This window comes from Loxodonta africana, chromosome 19 (genome assembly GCF_030014295.1).
Source record: "Loxodonta africana isolate mLoxAfr1 chromosome 19, mLoxAfr1.hap2, whole genome shotgun sequence".
In the NCBI taxonomy this organism is placed as follows: domain Eukaryota; kingdom Metazoa; phylum Chordata; class Mammalia; order Proboscidea; family Elephantidae; genus Loxodonta; species Loxodonta africana.
In genome coordinates, this window is record NC_087360.1 from 43,860,769 (window position 1) to 43,879,976 (window position 19,208).

The 19,208-nt window shown below is 38.7% G+C and overlaps 1 protein-coding gene across 9 annotated transcripts in view; it reads left to right on the plus strand.

Annotated features, from left to right (window-relative positions):
- INTS9 (integrator complex subunit 9) overlaps positions 1 to 19,208 on the plus strand; it is a 166,014-nt gene that overhangs the window by 71,929 nt on the left and 74,877 nt on the right. The window contains exon 1 of one of the 9 annotated variants that reach the window (XM_064271909.1): positions 6,303 to 6,338. The exons of 7 other annotated variants lie outside the window; for them this stretch is intronic. The gene's annotated coding sequence lies outside the window, so the exon portion shown is untranslated. Of the gene's footprint in view, positions 1 to 6,302; positions 6,339 to 9,864; positions 18,856 to 19,208 lie in introns of those variants that run through there. One more of the 9 variants, XM_064271908.1, reaches the window with a different exon arrangement.

Genomic DNA, 19,208 nt, shown 5'->3' on the forward strand with positions numbered 1-19,208 from the left:
ACTGAAACATCTGCCTGGCTCCAGAACTGGAATGGTTCATCTACCTGGGGCACTCTGTTCTGGTGGGTGAGTCCATTTAAGAGATCAAATTATAAATAAGAAATTTTTTTTTTTTTTTTAGTGAGCATAGAATTGGAGCAGAGATAGTTACATACTCTCAAGAGATGTTTTCTATAATGCTTTGGTAGCTTAAGCAATTCCTTCATCTTTTCTAGAAATAATTTTATCTAAAACAAAAATCAAGGATTATAATCTAGTTTCCAGTTAATATTGATAAATGCTTGATTATTTTTTATGAGACTCCACTTTTGGTAAACTCCATATAGACGTCACTCTACTAAAACATCCCACCCCGCCCCTGCCCCTCCTCATATGTTAAGCTCCCTTTGCTGGAATGGAAGGGAGAAAACTTGTCTGCTCCTAATATTCTTTGTATTCTGCTCTTTTATTCATTTTGTTTTTTTTAATTCATTTATTCATTCATTCAACAAACACTTAGCAAAAAGCCCAACCTGCGTTTTATTTATCAACCTTTAAGTAGTCCCTGTCAACTTAAAAGTCTTATTCTTTAACAAAAATACATGATCTTGTGCTACCTGTTCTGCTGCTGGGATGGAGGAAGAGGAAACAGACCTCTGTTATAATGTCAGAGCACTGTGAAAGTTTACTAGGCACTCAAGTATGATAAGAACAAAACAAAACAGTGAAATCTTTTAGAAAGTACTTACAGAACATTTAGACTCTGAGAAGTTGACTTCGATAAATTAGAAAGCAAACTAGTTTGCACTGGGTTTCCTTATCTGACTTATCCCAAATCAGCCAATAATTCTAATAGCTTTGAATGGCTCTATAAATAGGGGCTCTATAAATGCCTCTATATAATTATGGTCTCAGTAAGCATAAAGAGAGTTTCAGGGAAAGCTAAATTAGACGAGATTTTAAGAGATAGAAGGAAGTAATGACAAAGTGACTAAATACCTAAAAAGAATAAAACAGGGTATCAGCAAAAGGATTTTCTGGATATAAACATGAAATTAAAAGGGTTTCAAGCTCATTTGTTGAGCCACTAGCAAGTGCCTAGCACTGTGGTAAATTTATAGAAAAAAGGCCAAAAATTTTAAGATACAGTCCTTGAAGAGCTTGTCAGGCAAAGATTATGTACTAAGTGGGAAGACATGTTGAGCTTAGCAGGTTAAGTAGAATCTGAAAAGAGACCATTCCAAGGCAAGGGAGCAGTATAAGCAAAAACATAGCACCAACAACAAAAAAATTATGAGCAGTATGATCTAAAACATAATTGAGAGGTGACTGACTTGGTTAAAATTAGCCCACTATACACTGGGAAGGGAAAAAAATGGAAAGATAAGTCTTAATGTTGTACAATAGAATAATGAAACTTTGTTCTTTTGGAAAAGCCAGACTCTAAATATTCCACCTATCTGATGAAAGCTTATCCAAATTATTAGTTTGGAAAAATATAGTCACCAGAACTATGTAATAAATAAATCTCTCGATAGTTCTGAATAGACAAATAACAAATAATTAGAAAGTTTTAGATCTGAAAGGTGTGGCCAATATGTAAGGTACCAGAAGCTATCCCAAGAATTTGAAAGGGTGAGACGGGGAGCTAATATTCACTGAGTGTCAGAGCAAAGGAGGGAGAGATTTATATTTTTGTATTTGTTGTAGTCCTCACAATATGTGAGGGAGGTGTTTTATTTTCAGTTTAGAAATATGGGCGGGGAGACTGTGAGGTTAAGTAAATTGCTCAATATTGAAGCTAAAACAAGCAAAAATCAATATTCATTTAATATGAAGAACAGCCTTCTACAAAAGTTCTGTACAATTAGAGTTTGTAAAACTGTGAGGAAAGCCCAAACTTAGTCAAGGCATTAAAACACTGGCTCTAGAGGAATGTGCGGTCACATAGGGAGAGCAACTAGGGTCACATAACACGTGTGTATAAGTTTTTGTATGTGAAACTAACTTGAATTGTAAACTTTCACTTAAAGCACAGTTAAAAAAAACTGCCTCTGTACTAGGTCACAGCCCAAAACATTTATTAATAACACTGGGTCCTCTAGCTCTGGGTCTCTCACAAGTCTGCAGTTGTCTCAAGGCTCAACTGGGAGGAGCTCCTTCTTAGTTCACTCACATGGTTATTGGTAGGATCAGTTCCTCATGGATTGTTGGACTGAAGCCTCCCTCAGGTCCTTGCCTTGTGGGCCTTTCCATAGAGCATCTCACAGCGTGGCAACCGGCTTTATCAGAGTAACTGTCAGGACAAGAGAGAACTCCAGCAACAGAGATAGTGCTAACAAGATAAAAGTCACGGTCTTTGTGTAACCTAATCACTGAATAACATCCTGTCACTTTTGTTGAATTCTCTTCATTAGAAGCAAGCCACTAGATCCAGCCCATACTCAAGGGGAAGGGATTACACAGGTCATGAATACCAGGAGGTGGCCATGTCAGAAGCTGCCTATGACAAAACTTTTAATTGAAAAGGTCAGACTGAAGACTAGAGTAGTTGGAGACCTACTCAGCTTTCCTCTTCTGGCTCCTTGTTGAGTTCTCCCTACTTTTTCACCACCTCTCACATTGCTGTAGAGCTGACCTCTACCCAGACTTGCTGGTGCAGTTCCGACAGGACTTGTAAATAATTGACTTACTAGTTCTTACCTTTCCTAGGGTAGCAAATGAACACTTTTTTTCTTTTCAGTGTTTTATATTGGGCACTTTCCTCAGTGCTGAGGATACAAAAAATGAAAAAGATGTTACTGTGCTTATAATATCTTACGTGATGGAATTTAAAAGCAATATGTTACTGTTTCACTGGGGCATTAGTTTAAAAAAAGAAAAAAAAAGACATATTTAACAAGACTCCCACTTCCAACATTGCCTTACTGAACTGGTTATCAAAAAATCATCTAGAGTGATGTTTCTATATAAAAGTATGCTTTCTTCAGTTTCTCTAGAACCTAAGTTTATTATTCCTATGTCATTTACACTGAGGAGGAAGATGGGAAAACATGCATGCTAAAATATAGCTAAATTTCTGAATCTAAATCCTATGTTTCCATCATATCACAGTGCAGTGAGTTTTAGGGATGGAGAAGGAGAAGAGGAGTAGCACCAGCTCCAGTCAGTAGCCTCGTCCAAAGGGAGATTCTGTACCTCATCCCTGTACTCTAGCATTCAGGGTCAGGCAGTCTCCCAAATTGCACATAAGGTGTGTACTTAGACTGGTGTTGCAAGACCTGAAAAAAGTGACAAATGGTTTAGATTTTAAAGCATGAGTAAGTGTTGTTCATACAGAATGTAGAGGAAGACTCATGAGGTAAGTAGGTAGTTTACAGGCTGTTAGGCATGAGGAAACCTGACACTGAAGGAACTATAAGTAGAATTTGTGCATATTTTGTATGTAGTTTGGTATATGGAATATTGACTGATGCAGGACTAAGATAAAGAAAGGCCTTATAAAGTCATATTAAGAGACTTGGATTTTATCCTGAATGTAATGGTGAACCATTAAAGCAGTTGTGGATGAGGATGAAGGAGAGAGAGAGAGAGAGTGTGTGTGTGTGTGTGTGTGTGTGTGTGATAATAAGATTTACATTTTTAGTATATCATTTATGCTGTCCTGTGAAGGAAGGTAAGCCTGGAGGCAAAAATGACTCCTGGCTTTTTACATCTCTTTTATTCTCTTGTAGCGTTAAATGTTTTTTAGACTTAAGCTCCTTATGGGCAGAGGCTCTCTATTGTGCCTGTTGTATCCCTTACAGGACCTAAATGTTATGGCCATAGTCAGTGCTAAGAAATTATTCATTGAATAAACATTGAAAAACCTAAAGCAATTCAATATACATAGTGCAAATAAGTTAAATAAGAAAATCTTTATGTGTATGTTTATACAGATGGTAAAGAGGATTATTGCTATTTGGTTGAGAATTACAACAACTTGATCTGTATGATATTTTGACTAAATCTGTATTCAGTGATTACCATATTTTTACCCAAATAATGCACACCTTCTATGTTTGTTTGCCAATTACGCCCCCCCCACCGCAGGGTATTTTCATAAGCATGCTATGCTAATATCTTTTCACAGCAACATGCGAAAAAATTGACATACTGGCACTTATGAAAATACCTTGCGGGGGGACATGGTTAGCAAATAAACATAGAAGATGCACATTATTTTAGTAAAAATATGATACATTATTATGACTGTAAAAATGCAATTCACTGGCCATAAAATATTATCAGGATTGTTTTCCCTGTCTTGCACAGCTTTTTGTTTTGCCTTGAGTTGTCTTGTTTTCTTATTTGCTTATTTTTCTGTATACTTACTAATTTATCTCTGCCCTATTTTTATGTCTCAATATATTCAAACTCACTAAGTGCTCTAACAATTGCATCTTCTTGAAAAATTCTCTCCCAGAGCCTCTCCTCCTACAGTCTGATTTCAGCTGCTTTGTGGGCCTGCTGCACAGCTGTCAGCCTAGGATTTTTCTTCACAATTGTCCTGAGGATCTCTTCACCTCTTCATTCTGTTTGACCCTGTTTTCTGGATCTTCCTTTTTATTGCTTATTCTGTGATTTTGTAGGCATATCCTCCAGTAGCCTCCTGAGAAAGAGAACATGGGGCTGGGGAGCAGATTTTCTGAGACCTGCTACATCTAAAACACCAGTGTTGTACCCTCACTCTGATTGATAGAATTCCAGGTTAGATAGAATTTTGAAAACATTGCCGTGTTTTTTCCTAGCTTTAAGAAATGCTGTTCAAAAGCCCAATGCTGCTCTGAATCTAGATCTATTATATATATCTTGTTTGGAAAATGGAAACTTTTAGAATCTTTTCTTTGTCCCTCGAGTTCCTGATGGTAAGTCTTACTGTAGGACAGTTTTCATTCATGTGCTGAGTACTTAGTTGACTCTTTCAATCTAGAACAAGGGTGGCAACCTACAGCCACCTCCTGTTTTGCAGGCCACATCTAGCCCACCACTGTTTTTATAAACTTTCATTGGAACAGAGCCATACTCATCCATTTTCACATTGTCTGTGGCGTTCCAATGGCAGAGATCAGTACATGTGACAGATCATGTGGCCTGTAAAGCCTAAAATAAAATATCTGTGACCCTTTATAGAAAATGTTTGCCAGCCCTCACTATAGAAAATAAAAACCTTCAATTCTGATAAGCATTCTTTTTATTTTACATATTTCTTTGTTTTAATGCATGAATTCTTCTATTAATCTTTTTATTGTAACATAAAACACAGTTACCAAAAATCACACAAAACTAATACATAGTTTAATTATTCTAAAGCAGATATCCTTTTATAACTACCACCTAGGTCAAGAAATAGAAATTTTCCAGCAACTCACAAGCCCGTCACTGTCCCCAATCCAATCAAACCCCACTCTGAGACATATTTTGTAGGGTTCAATCCATTGTAATGTTGTCTTTTTTTGCAGCTCAAATTACTGTATCTTTGAACAGTAAGTAAAAGCCTTTTCAGGTAGTCCACTGGGTCCTTTATTATGGCCCTAGGAGTCTTTGATAGTTTCCTTGCTATGTGGTGTGGCAGGATATTTTAGGCTCTTCTTGTACATTCCCTACCCTCAATTTGGAATCACAAATTTCTCCAAGAAACCCTGGTTTTTTTTTTAGTGGAAAATGGAATTTTAAGATCCCTTTCTTATTGTTGGAGCCCCTGTGGTACAATGGTTAAGAGCTCAGGCTGCTCACCAAAATGTCAGCAGTTCAAACCCACCAGTCACTCCTTGGAAACCGTATAGGGGCAGTTCTTTTCTGTCCTGTAGGGTTGCTATGAGTCAGAATTGACTCAATGGCAATGGGTTTTTGGTTCTTAATTGCTGGTATTGCTCATTGCTACTGGATTGGTCATTGTTTCTAGGCCTTTTTGGAAGACAAACCATCTATAATTTTCCCCGTTTTTTAATGCTTTTACCATATGTGCATTGTCAGAATATATAGCCATTGCATACTATACTCTCTCCTTTTTAACCTTCATTTGGTCTTACTTCTACAAGTAACTATATATTTAATGCTCACCCTGTTTCTATAGAAGCTTCTATAGTAATTTTCGTTGTCTGAAGCTCATTCTTCAGTACATTTCTCATAAGAAATCATGAAAACAATATCCCTGAGTTCTTGCATATTGATAACTGTCCTTTTTGACATTGAAGGTCAGTTTTGCTAGATGTAAAATACTCAGCTTGCATTTTCTTTTTTTAACTATATACTTCATTTTCTTCTAGTATATAGCATTGCTGATGAAGACTCTGATAAAATAAAGCTGTCTTTCCATTGTAAGTCACTTGCTTTTTTTGCCTAAATGTCCAAAGCTTTGTCTGTTTGTTTTCTTTATAGTCTAGATATTTTCCCAGAATATGTCTGGTGTTAGTTGTTCTGGATCAGTATTCTCAGATACACAGAGTATTCTTTCAATACATAGTTTATATGAAGTTTCAAGTTCCTTTTTATTTCAACGAAGTTCACTTAAATTATAGTTTTTAGCATTTGTTCTGCTCCCTTGCTTGGGTTTTATTTAGGGACTCTCCTGTTCTATGTTGGGCCTTCCTTGCCTGTCTTCATTTTTGCCACTTCCTTTCTAATTCTTTTTATCTCTTCATTTCTTTTTGGTTTTTAATAATTTTCCTCCTATTTTTATCACAGCATTTGATTTGTGTTAACTTACTCTTGTGTTTGTATTAGTTTAGTCATTTCTGAAATGATGCATTCTTTTGTTTCTGATTCTTTATTGAGATTTGTCACTTCATTTCTTAGCTTTTCTAATTTTCATGTATGTTGTTTTTTTCATGTCTTATATTTTTAATGTTTTTAGCTTATTTTGAAAATATGATATGTTTTGTTGGCATACTTTCATTGTCTATATGCTATTATATTTAAATTCCAAGAGCTCTTTTTATTCTCTTAATGCCCTCTTTTTTGACTAGCAGTCTCTTTTCACTTTTTAGATATAAGAAGCAATGCTAGTTTTGAGTTTAAGTTTTCTTCTACCTGCCTAATATGTTTCCTCTTATTTCTCCACTTTCCCATTTGCTTTAGCCTCTATCATTTTAGAGACATTCCTCAAATGTATTGCATTCCTTGGCTATTAGCTCGTATTTAAGAAACGGACAATAAAAAGCTGATTAGAAACTCTGTACCATGAGTAGGGCTTATTAAATTCTAGACTTTACATGAGGTAATCTGATTGGGCCATTTCTTTATGCAACCCCCAGTGCCAGTATCTTTTAGTTTCTGTTTTACTTAGGGGCTGACTGAATTCTTCAGAGAATGCTCTTCCAGTTTCCTACCCTGGAGGGTATAAATCCGACTGACAGTGTTCTGGGAGCCATATGAGAAGAAGAAAACTGTCGCTTTCAGTATATAAACTTTTACTTAAGAAAGCTACCTCCATTTATTGATTGTTTCCCCTAGTCTAGACTCTCATTCATACCCTCTCCAGAGAATAACTTTTGGTGGCATGCCTGGGAGGGGAACGGGATTCGCCCAACCATATGTAATGGGTGAGGAGATCTGGAAAGGTCTATTTTTTAATCAGATTTTCAATAAATTCTCTTGTTTTTAGGCCCACCTTTAACTTCATGACTATTGTTTTCAGTTCTTGAGCTTTTTGTAAATTCTGTAGTTAGTTACTTGAATTGAACTTTGATGGGTCTGCTAGGTCACTTGCCTTTCTGTTTCCCACTTTCTAAAATGCTGTTGTTATTGTCTCTTTTCGCGTTCTCTTTGTCTTGAGATGTGGAGTGTATCTGTGTGTGTGTCTGTCTGTCTGTGAAACCTATTACTTTTCTCCCATGATATCTCAGGAGAGAGAGCAGAGGCTAATGCATGCATTCAGTTTACTCGATCTGTCTTTTATAGTGAATCTCAGAGAAGTCACTATTCCCAGGCCTATTCCTGATTTACAGCAAATGATAAAATACTTTTCTGATGATGTATTTGTATTTGTTTTAAAGGATACCCATGATACTAGTCTGAAAGATCACAAATCATGCTTTGTTCTCTTTTATGCCAAGCCCCCATCTATGTTTAACACAGTTCTTTTCTACAGTTTTTCAGGCCCGTGGGTGAAGTTTATCAGGGCTTCAAACTGGTTTTGCCCAGTTCAGTTATGGCCACGGAAGTGTCACTGGAACAAACCCAAATCTTTATAAAGTTTCAGTGAACCAGAAAGATAGCTGGAATAGGAAAAATTAGGGGTCAAAACCATGCTAGAAACATAAAAGCCCTCTCAGAGATCAAGGGCAGTGTATCCATTGCATAGTAACCAAAATTCTTGCCCTCAGATTTTGAGTACAGTCCGAAGCAGCACGGTCCCACTCAAAGATGGTGGCACCCCACTCAAAGATGGTGGCCAACCACACTGCTCTGAATGTGTGTCGCTCTCCTACAGTCCTGCCAGTAATCCAGTCTCACGCATAGAGCTCCTGGAAGGGCTCACTACACCTCTTCCAAGTCTCCCATCCTGGGCTTCAACTTGTAGTTTTTCCCATTCCTAGTACCATGCCAAATCTGCCAAAGTATAAAACTGCGAATTTGTTCCTGTTTGGCTTTGTCAACCATGGCTGAACTGGTTCAAACTGGTTCGAAGCCCCACAAGTATATTTCATTTATCTTTTATGAGCAAGGAACAGAATGTGAGGTGTCATATAGAAGTGCTGTATTTTAAAATGTTTATGGTAAGCCCTAGAGCAAGCACTAAGCAAATAACTCAAAAAATTACTGAAAAATTAGTAAAGAAATTAAAATAACTGCATCAGAAAATATTCACTTAATACAAAAGAAAGTAATAAAGGAGTAGAACAAAGAAGACATATAGAAAACAAAGTAAAATGGCAGACATAATCCAACTATATCAAAAACATTAGGTACGAATGGATTAAACAATCCAGTCAAAAGACAGAGATTGTCAAATTGGATAAAAAATCAAGATCCAACTGTATGCTGTCTACAGGAGACATACTTTAGATTCAACAGTACAAATAGATTGAGAGTAAAAGGGTGGAAAAATGTATTATACAAACAGCAATACTTTATAACAAAAAATGTTAATAAAGAGGGACACTGGCTCCACACCCCTCCTACTGCCCACAGCAGCCCTGAGGGGACCCAGCCTGGACCTTTAGCCATTCCTCACCTACTCCAGTCAACTCCCACAACCTTCTGCGGCCCCAAGATGACCCAGGCCCTTCTCCGCTGGCTTGACCCCTGCAGCTGACCAGTGCAGCCCCAAGGGGAGCCAGCCAATACCCCAGGCCCTTCCCCACCAGCCTTGGACCCTCCTATTGCCCACCACAGCCCCAGAGTGACCCAGCCCATCCCCCAAACCCCTCCCTGCTAACTTCAGACCTGACTGCCACACCTCAAGGTGACCCACGCTGGACACCAGGCCCCTTTCTACTAGCTCTGCAGCCCCCGCACTGACCACTAAAGCCCTGAGGGGGACCCCAGGACCCTCCCCCCCAGCTTCAGACACCCACCCACTGACTGCTGTGACCCTAATGGGTCCCGGCCCAAACCCTGGGTCCCTCTCCACCAGCTCTGGACCCATCCCACCGCCTGCCATAGCCCCAAGATGACCCAGCCTGGACCCCAGACCCCTGCCTCTTGGCTTCAGACACGCCTCGCTGATCACTGTGGCCTACAGGAAACCTGGCCCAGGCCCCTCCCCAATGACTCCAGACCCCCTCCCACTGACTGCTTTGGCACCGAGGTGTCCTAGCCCGAAACCTACCCTTGTCCCTGCTGGCTCAGGATCCCACGCCACCCCCCACCCCCACTGACTGCCACAGTCTTGCTCCAGCCTCCAACCTGGTTCACACTGCAGAAGAAACACACATCTCTGCCCCTTCCCCCCTGCTGGACTTGCCTTGCTGCAACATAGCTAAACAACCAGCCTGCACACACAGACAAGAGGGTGAGAACAGTCATGCCAACAGATGAGCAAGCAACAGAGCATAACCAAACAAAACAGAAAGCCAGACAAAACAAGCAATCCTACAATCAACAAATAAAGAAAATAATACCTAGATGTCTTGGAGACAGCAGACAATATCAAAACGTTTAAAAAAAAAAAGTATGGCTATAGTAAGTGAACAGACTGAAGCACCAGTTGACCTTCTGGCAGAAGAAAAGGCACTGGAACTACCTTTTAGGGAATTCAAAAGTGTAATACTCAGAGCTCTCTGAGAGATTATGAAAGCAGTCAACAAAAACGTAGACAGAATCATGGAAAACAAACAAAACCAACCAAAGCATAGCCAAAATCAAGGAAAACACAGACAAAACAATAGAACTCAGGAAAATAATACAAAACCAAAACATCAAAATAAATAAATAATTAGAAATCATACAAAAATAGCAATTAGAAATCCAAAGCATAAACAACAAAATTTCAGAAATAGATGACGCAATACAAGATTTCAGGAGCAAATTTGAAACGATGGAAGACAGAATCAGCAAAATTGGAGTCAAATCCGTGGCTCCTACTTTGAGGAAAAATCAGAGAAAGAATGAAGAAAACCTAAGAACTGTGTGGGATACAATCAAGAGCAAAAAAATTGTGCCTAATCAGAGTTTCAGAACAGGGAGAAAATAGAAAACACAGAGAGGGTCATTGAAGACTTGCTGAAAGAAAACTTCTCAAATATCAAGCAAGTTGAAAATATGACCACGAAGCTCAGTGAACCCCATATAGGATAGACCCGAAAAGAAAATCATCAAGACATATCAACATCACACTCACCAAAACCGAAGACAAAGAATCCTGAGAGCAGCTCAAGAGAAAATGAAAAGTCGCATACAAAGGGGAAGCAATAAGACTAAGCTGTGATTACGCGGCAGAAACCATGCAGGCAAGAAGGCAATGGGATGATATATATATAAAACCGTGAAGGAAAAAAATTTCCAACTAAGAATAGCATATCTTGCAAAACTCTCTCTCAAATATGGCAAAATTATGACATTTCCAGATAAACAGAAATTAGGGGGATTTGTAAAAGCCAAACCAAACTTAAAAGAATTATTAACGGGAGTCCTTCAGTTAGAGAACCAACAACATCAGACAACAACATGAATCTAAGGTACCGGTCAGCATCAGCCAAATACCTAGTTAATGAACTCTCAGGGATAAAACAAAATTAAAAGATTCAAAACAGGGAACTGGAGATGTCAATCTGTAAATGAGGGCAACCTCAGAACAATAAAAGGGAGACTTTGGTATAGGTTTAGAACTTCAAATGGAAAGCAAGTCAAGGCGATATCAAGTTAATAAAAGACTGGCTCAAACTTCAAACTTTGGGAGATAAGGGGAAATTTCAAGGTAACCACAAAGAAAGTTGACAAATCTACTCATCAAAATAAAGAAGAAAAACAAAAAATAAACGCAAAATCTACACTGATGAAAAACAACAAAAAGAAATTTCATAAACAAAAGGAACTCACCACAGGAGAGTAAGAGGAACAAAGAAAATGTCAGCACCACAAAAAAAAAAAACTACAAAATGACAGCAATAAACTTATACCTGTGATAATTCTACTGAATGTAAATAGCTTAAATGCACCCATAAAGAGACAGAGAGTGACAGAATGGATTTAAAAAAAAAAAAAAAAAGACCCATCCATGTGCTGTCTACAACTGACACACCTTAGAAACAAAGAAATAAATATAATAAAAATAAAAGGGTGGAAAAAAATATATCAAGCAAACAGCAACCAAAAAAGAGCAGGAGTGGCAGTACTAATCTCAGGTAAAATAGACTTTAAGGAAAAAAAAAAAAATCTAGCATAAAAGAGAAGGAATGGCATTATATAATGATTGTAATGGATTGAATTGTGTCCCCCCAAAATATCTGTCAGCTTGGCTAGGTCATGATTCTCTTATATGATTGTATGATTGTCTACCATTTTATCATCTGATGTGATTTCCATGTGTGTTGTAAATCTCATCACTGTGGTGTAATGAGATGGATTAGCAGCAGTTATATTGATGAGGTTGACAAGATTAGATAGTGTCTTAAGCCAATCTCTTTGAGTTATAAAAGAGAGAAGCGAGCAGAGAGACATGGGGACCTCATACCACCAAGAAAGCAGTGCCGGGAGCAGAGCACATCGTTCAGACCTGAGGTTCTTGCACTGAGATGCTCACAGACCAAGGAGAGACTGATGACAAGGACCTTCCTCCAGAGCCAACAGAGACAGAAAGCCTTTCCCTGGATCCAGGACCCTGAATTTGGACTACTGGACTGTGAGAGAATAAATTTCTCTTTGTTAAAGCCATCCACTTGTGGTATTTCTGCTATAGCAGCACTAGATGACTAAGACAATGATTAATGGGACAATCCCCACCAGGATGATATAACCATAGTAAATATCTATGTACCTAATGACAGGCCTCCAAAATACATAAAACAAACTCTAATAGCACTGAAAAGAGAAATTGACAGTTCCACGATAATACAAGGAGACTTCAACAAACCACTCTCAGTAAAGGACAGAACATCTAGAAAGAAACTCAGCAAACAAACAGAAGATCTTAGGACACAGTCAGTCATCTTGACCTCATAGGCATATACAGATCACTCCACCCAACAGCAGCAAAGTACACATTCTTTTCCAACGTACATGGAACATTCTCCAGAATGGACCACATCTTAGGCCATAAAACAACCCTCAACAAAATCCAAAACAATAAGGTAATACAAAGCATCTTCTCTGATCACAGCGTGATAAAAGTGGAAATTAATAACAGGAAGAGCAAATAAAAAAATCAGATATAAGGAAACTGAATAAGAGCTTCCTAAAAAACCGCTGGGTAACAGACAAAATCAGAGGTGGAATAAAAATTTCTAGAATCAAATGAAAATGAAAACACATCATACCAAAACCTTTGGGACACAGCAAAGGCAGTGCTCAGAGGTCAATTTATAGCAATAGGCATAGACATCAAAAAAGAAAAAGGGACAAAATCAAAACATCAGCCCTAGTAACTTGAACAAATGGAAAGAGAACAGCAAAAGAAGCCCACAGCCACCACAAGAAAGGAAATAATAAAGAACAGAGCAAAAATACATGAAATAGAGAATAGGAAAACAATAGAAATAACCAACAAAACCAAAAGTTGGTTCTTTGAAAGGATTAACAAAATCAACAAACCAATGGCCAAATTATAGAAGAAAAACAGGAGAGGAGGGAAATAACCTAAATAAGGAATGAAATGGGAGACATTACAACAGACTGAACTGAAATAAAATAGATCATAACAGAGTACTATGAAAAACTGTACTCCAACAAATTTGAAAACCTGGAGGAAATGGACAGATTTATAGAAACACATTACCAACCTAAACTAACACAAACTGAGGTCAAAAATCTGAACAGACTTTAACAAGAGAAGGTTGAAAAGGTAATAAACTCCAAACAAGAAAAAGTCCTGGCCCAGATGGCTTCACTGGAGAATTCTACCAAACATAAAGAGAAGAGCTTGCACCAGTACTACTCAGACTATTTCAGAACAAAGAAAAGAAAAGGATACTTCCGAATTCATTCTATGAAGCCAGCATAACCCTGATTCCAAAACGAAATAAAGACACCATAAAAAAAAGAAAATTAGAGACCAATATTTCTCATGAATATAGATGTAAAAATTCCCAACAAAATTCTAGCCAATAGAATTCAGCACCCTATAAGAAAAAATACACCACAACCAAGTGGGATTCATATCAGGTATACAAGGATGGTTCAACATTGGAAAATCAACATAATTCACCACCTGTTGTTGTGTGCCGGCGATTCGATTCGATTCCAACTCATGGTGACCCTATAGGACAGAGTAGAACCGCCCCATAGAGTTTCAGAGGAGCAGCTGGTGGATTTGAACTGCTGACCTTTTGGTTACCAGCCAAGCTCTTAACCACTTCGCCACCAGGGAGAGAAGACTCACATGATCATCTCAATCAACACAGAAAAGGCATTCAATAAAGTCCAACACTAATCCCTAATAAACACTCTCAATAAGACACAAATAGAAGGAAAAGTCCTCAACATAATAAAGGGCATCTATACAAAACCAACAACTAACATCATTCTCAATGGAGAAAGGCTGAAAATATCCCCCCTGAGAACAGGAACAAGACAAGGAAACCCTTTATCACCACTCCTATTTAACATTGTACTGGAAGTCCTAACTATAGCAATAAGGCAAGAAAAAGAAATAAAGGACATCCAAATTGGTAAGAAGAAGTAAAACTATCCCTATTCACGGATGATATGATACTGTGATGGTTAAGATTGTATGTCAACTTGGCTGGGCCATGATTTTCAGTGTTTTGGCAGTTGTATAATGGGATTAGTTCCCTGTCGAAATTTGATATGTGATCACCCCCTTGATGGAATCTGCTAAGTGGTACCGGCAGGGGCAGGGCCTGTGGAGGCTGACTGCCCCCTCAGCCTTCATCTCTCTGCCCTCCACCACCTCCTTCCTTCCTGCTCACCTTGCCAAGGCTTTTGGCTTGCTCTGGATTCAGCAGCTGCCTCTTGTCATCTGACCTCCAGTTCTTGTGACTTGAACTAGCAGCTTACATATCGATACTGGGATTCATAGATCTTCACAGCCTGCAAGCAAGAGTCCTGCTCCCCGACCTGCCCATTTGGGGTTTGCCAGCCCCTGCAGCTATAGGAATCGGGAGAAACCTTGTGATCTTGCCTGCCGATTTTGGGATTCTTCTATCTTAACAGCCTGTGGGCAGGAGCCTTGCTCTCTGACCTGCGAATCTAGGGTTCACCAGCTTTCGCAGCTCCATGAATTGGGAGAGTCCTCTGTCCTGATCCACAGACTTGGGACATTCCAGCCTCTACAATCGTATGAGCCGTTTCCTTGATATAAACCTGTATATATTTTTACGCTTTACTGGTTTTGCTTCTCTAGAGAAACCAGCCTAAGACAGATATTATACATAGAGAACCCTAAAGAATCCAGAAGAAGACTACTGGAACTAATAGAAAGATTCAGCAGAGTACCAGGATACAAGATAAACATATAAAAATCAGTTGGATTCCTATACATCAGTGAAGAGAACTACAAATAGGAAATCAGTAAAACAATACCATTTATAATAGTCCCTAAAAAAATAGAATATTTAGGAATAAATCTAACCAGGAATGTAAAAAAAAAAAAAACTGTACAAAGAAAACTACAAAACACTGCTGCGAGAAACCAAAAGTGACATACATAAATGGAAAAACATACCATGCTCATGGATAGGTAGACTCAGCATTGTGAAAATGTTGATTCTACCCAAAGCAGTATACAAATACGGTGCAATCCCGGTCCAAATACCAACAGCATTCTATAAAGAGATGGAAAAATCAATCATTAACTTTATATGGAAAGGAAAGAGGCCCTGGCTAAGTAAATTATTGAAGAAGAAGAAAGTAGGAGGCCTAGCACTACCTGACCTCAAAACCTGCTATACAGCAACAGTAGTCAAAACAGCCTGGTACTAGTACAATGAAAACATATTGGCCAATGGTACAGAATTGAGAACCCTGATATAAATCCATCTACCTATAGCCACGTGATCTTCGACAAAGGCCCAAAGTCCATTAAGTGGGAAAAGACCATCTTTTTAACAAAAAACCCACCACTGCCGTCGAGTCAAGATGCTGGCAAAATGGGATGTTCACCTGTAAAAACAAAAATGAAACAGGACCCATAACTCACACCATACACAAAAACTAATTGAAAATGGAACAAAGACCTAAATATAAAACCAAAAACTATAAAAATCATGGAAGAAAAAATAGGGTAAACACTAGGGGCCGTAATATACAACATAAACAGGATACAAATCATGATTAACTATACATAAACACCAGGAGATAAGCTAGATAGATGAGATCTTCTAAAAATTAAAACTTGTGCTCAGCAGAAGACTTCACCAGAAGAGTAAGAGAACCTACTGACTGTAGGTTTTTGAGTACAGCGTATCCGACAAAGGTCTAATCTCTATAATCTACAGGAAAATTCAACACCTCTACAATAGAAGGACAAATGATCCAGTTAAAAAATGGGCAAAAAGATGTAAACAAACACTTCACCAAAGGAGACATTCAGGCTCTAACAGACACATGAGGAAATGCCCGCAAACACTGACCATTACAAAACCAAACCCGTTGCCATCGAGTTGATTCTGACTAATAGCAACCCTATATCACAGAGTAGAACTGCCCCATAGGGTTTCCAAGGAGTGCCTGGTGGATTTGAACTGCTGACCTTTTGGTTAGCCACTGATCTCTTAACCACTACACCACTAGGGTTTTCTGCTAGCCATTAGAGAAATCCAAATCAAAACTCCAGTGAGATACCATCTCACCCGGACACAACTGGCATGAATCAAAAAACAGAAAATAACAAATGTGGGAAGGACTGTGGGGAGATTGGAACTCTTATACACTGCTGGTGGAAATGTGAAATGGTACAACCAGTTTGGAAAACGATATGGCTCTTAAAAAGCTAGAAATAGAAATACCATACAATCCAGCAATCCTACTCCTAGGAAAATAACCTAGAGAAATAAGAGCCATCATGTGAATAGACATTTGCATAACCATGTTCACTGCAGCATTATTCACAGTAGCAAAAAGATGGAAACAACCTAAGTGCCCATCAGCAGATGACTGGATGAACAAACTATGGCACATATACACAGTGGAATACCACACAGCTATAAAGAACAATGATGAATCTGTGGAATATCTTACAACATGGATGAATCTAGAAGACATTATGATGAGTGAAACAAGTCAATCACAAATGGACAAATAGTGTATGAGACTACATTTATAAAAATATGTGAAAATGTTTCCACACAGAAAGAAAAAAACTTTGATGGTTATGAGAGAGAGCAGGGGTGGGGAGGAAAAAACACTAACTAGACAGTAGATTGGTAGTAACTTTGGTGAAGGGTAAGACAGTACACAATACTGGGGAAGTCAGCACAGTGTAACCAGGGCAAAGTCATAGAAGCTTCACAGACACATCAAAACTCCCTGAGGGACTGAGATACTGGGATGAGGGCTGGGGACCATAGTCTCGGGGGATATCTCACTCAATTGGCATAACATAGTCTATAAAGAAAATGTTCTACATCTGACTGTGGTAAGTAATAACTGGGGTCTTAAAAGCCTGCAAGTGGCCATCTAAAATACACCTACTGGTCCCATCCTGGCTGGAGTAAAGAATGAAGAAAACCAAAAACACAAGGGAAAGATTAGTCCAAAGGACTAATGGACCACAACTACCACAATCTCTGCCAGACTGAGCCCAGGACAGTTAGATGGTTCCCGGTTAACACCACCACCTGTCTGGCAGGGATCACAATAGAGGGTCCCGAACAGAGTGGGAGAAAAACGTAGAACAAATTTCAAATGCACAACAGAGTGGGAGAAAAACATAGAACAAATTTCAAATACACACACACAGAGACCAGACTTCACTGGTTGTGCTGACTGTAGGAACCCTGAGAATATGGCTCCTGGCCCCCCTTTTAACTCAGTACTGAAGTCACTCCTGAGGTTCACTCTTCATCCAAAGATTAGACAGGTCTATAGGGCCAACAACAGCACATGTGAGAAACGTGTTTCATAGTTCAATCATGTATACAAGACTGACAGGCACACCAGCCCAAAAGCAAAGATGAGAAGGCAGAAAGGAACAGGAAAACTAGACAAAGGGAAACAGGCTTGACGGCACCTAACAACAACCTACACCAACTATACATAACAGACATCTATAGACAGTTCACCCAGCAACAGCAGAATATGTATTCTTCCCACATGCGCTTAAAGCATTCTCCAAGATAGACCATAAAATAAGTCTCAGTAAATTCAAAAAGGATAGAAATAATACAAAGTATGTTCTATGACCACATTAGAACAATGCCAGGAAGAAATTTGAGAAATTCACAAATATGTGGAAATTAAAACAGCACACTCCTAAATAACCAGTGGGTCAAAGAGGAAATCACAGGGGAAATTAGAAAATACTTTGAGATGAATGACAATGAAAACGTACCAAAACTTATGAGGAGCAATATAAGCAGTGCTTAGAGGAAATTTAATAGCTGTAAATGCCCATATTAAAAAAGAAGATCTCCCTAAAATCAATAATCTAACCTCTTTTTTTTTTTTCCCACCTTAAGACACTGTAAAAAGAAGAGCAAACGAAACCTAAAACAAGCATCAGGAAGGAAATAATAAAGATTAAAGCAGGTATTAATGAAATAGACTAGAAAAATAGTAGAGAAAACAAATAACTAAGCTGGTTCTTTGGAAGGATCAATAAAATTGGCAAATCTTTAAGATTGACCGAGAAAAAAAGAGAGAATACTTAAATTGCTGTAATTATAAATAAGGGAACATTACTACTGACCTTGTTGTTAGGTGCCATTGAGTTACTTCTGACTCATAGCGACCTTGTGTACAACAGGACGGAACACTGCTGGGTCCTGCGCAGTTCTCACAATCATTGTTATGCTTGAGCCTGTTGTTGCAGCCACTGTGTCAATCAGTCTTGATGAGGGTCTTCCTCTTTTTCACTGACGCTCCGCTTTACCAAGCATGATATCCTTCTCCAGGGACTGGTCCCACCTGATAACTTGTCCAAAGTATGTGAGATGAAGTCTCGCCATCCTTGCTTCCGAGGAGCATCCTGGCTGTACTTCTTCCAAGATAGATTTGTTTGTTCTTCTGGCAGTCTACGGTGTATTCAGTATTCTTTGCCAACACCTTAATTCAAAGGTCAGTTCTTCTTAGGTCTTCTTTATTCATTGTCCAGCTTTCACATGCATATGAGACTGTTGAAAATATAATGGCTTGGGTCAGGAGCACCTTAGTCCTTGAAGTGACATCTTTGCTTTTTAACACTTTAAAGAGATCTTTTGCAGCAGATTTGCTGGGTGCAGTGCTTCCTTTGATTTCTTGACTGTTGCTTCCATGTGCGTTGACTGTGAATCCAAGTAAAATGAAATCCTTGACAACTTCAGTATTTTCTCCATTTGTCATGATGTTGCTTATTGGTCCAGTTGTGAGGATTTTTGTTTTCTTTGTGTTGACGTATAACCCATACTGAAGGCTGTGGTCTTTGATCTTCA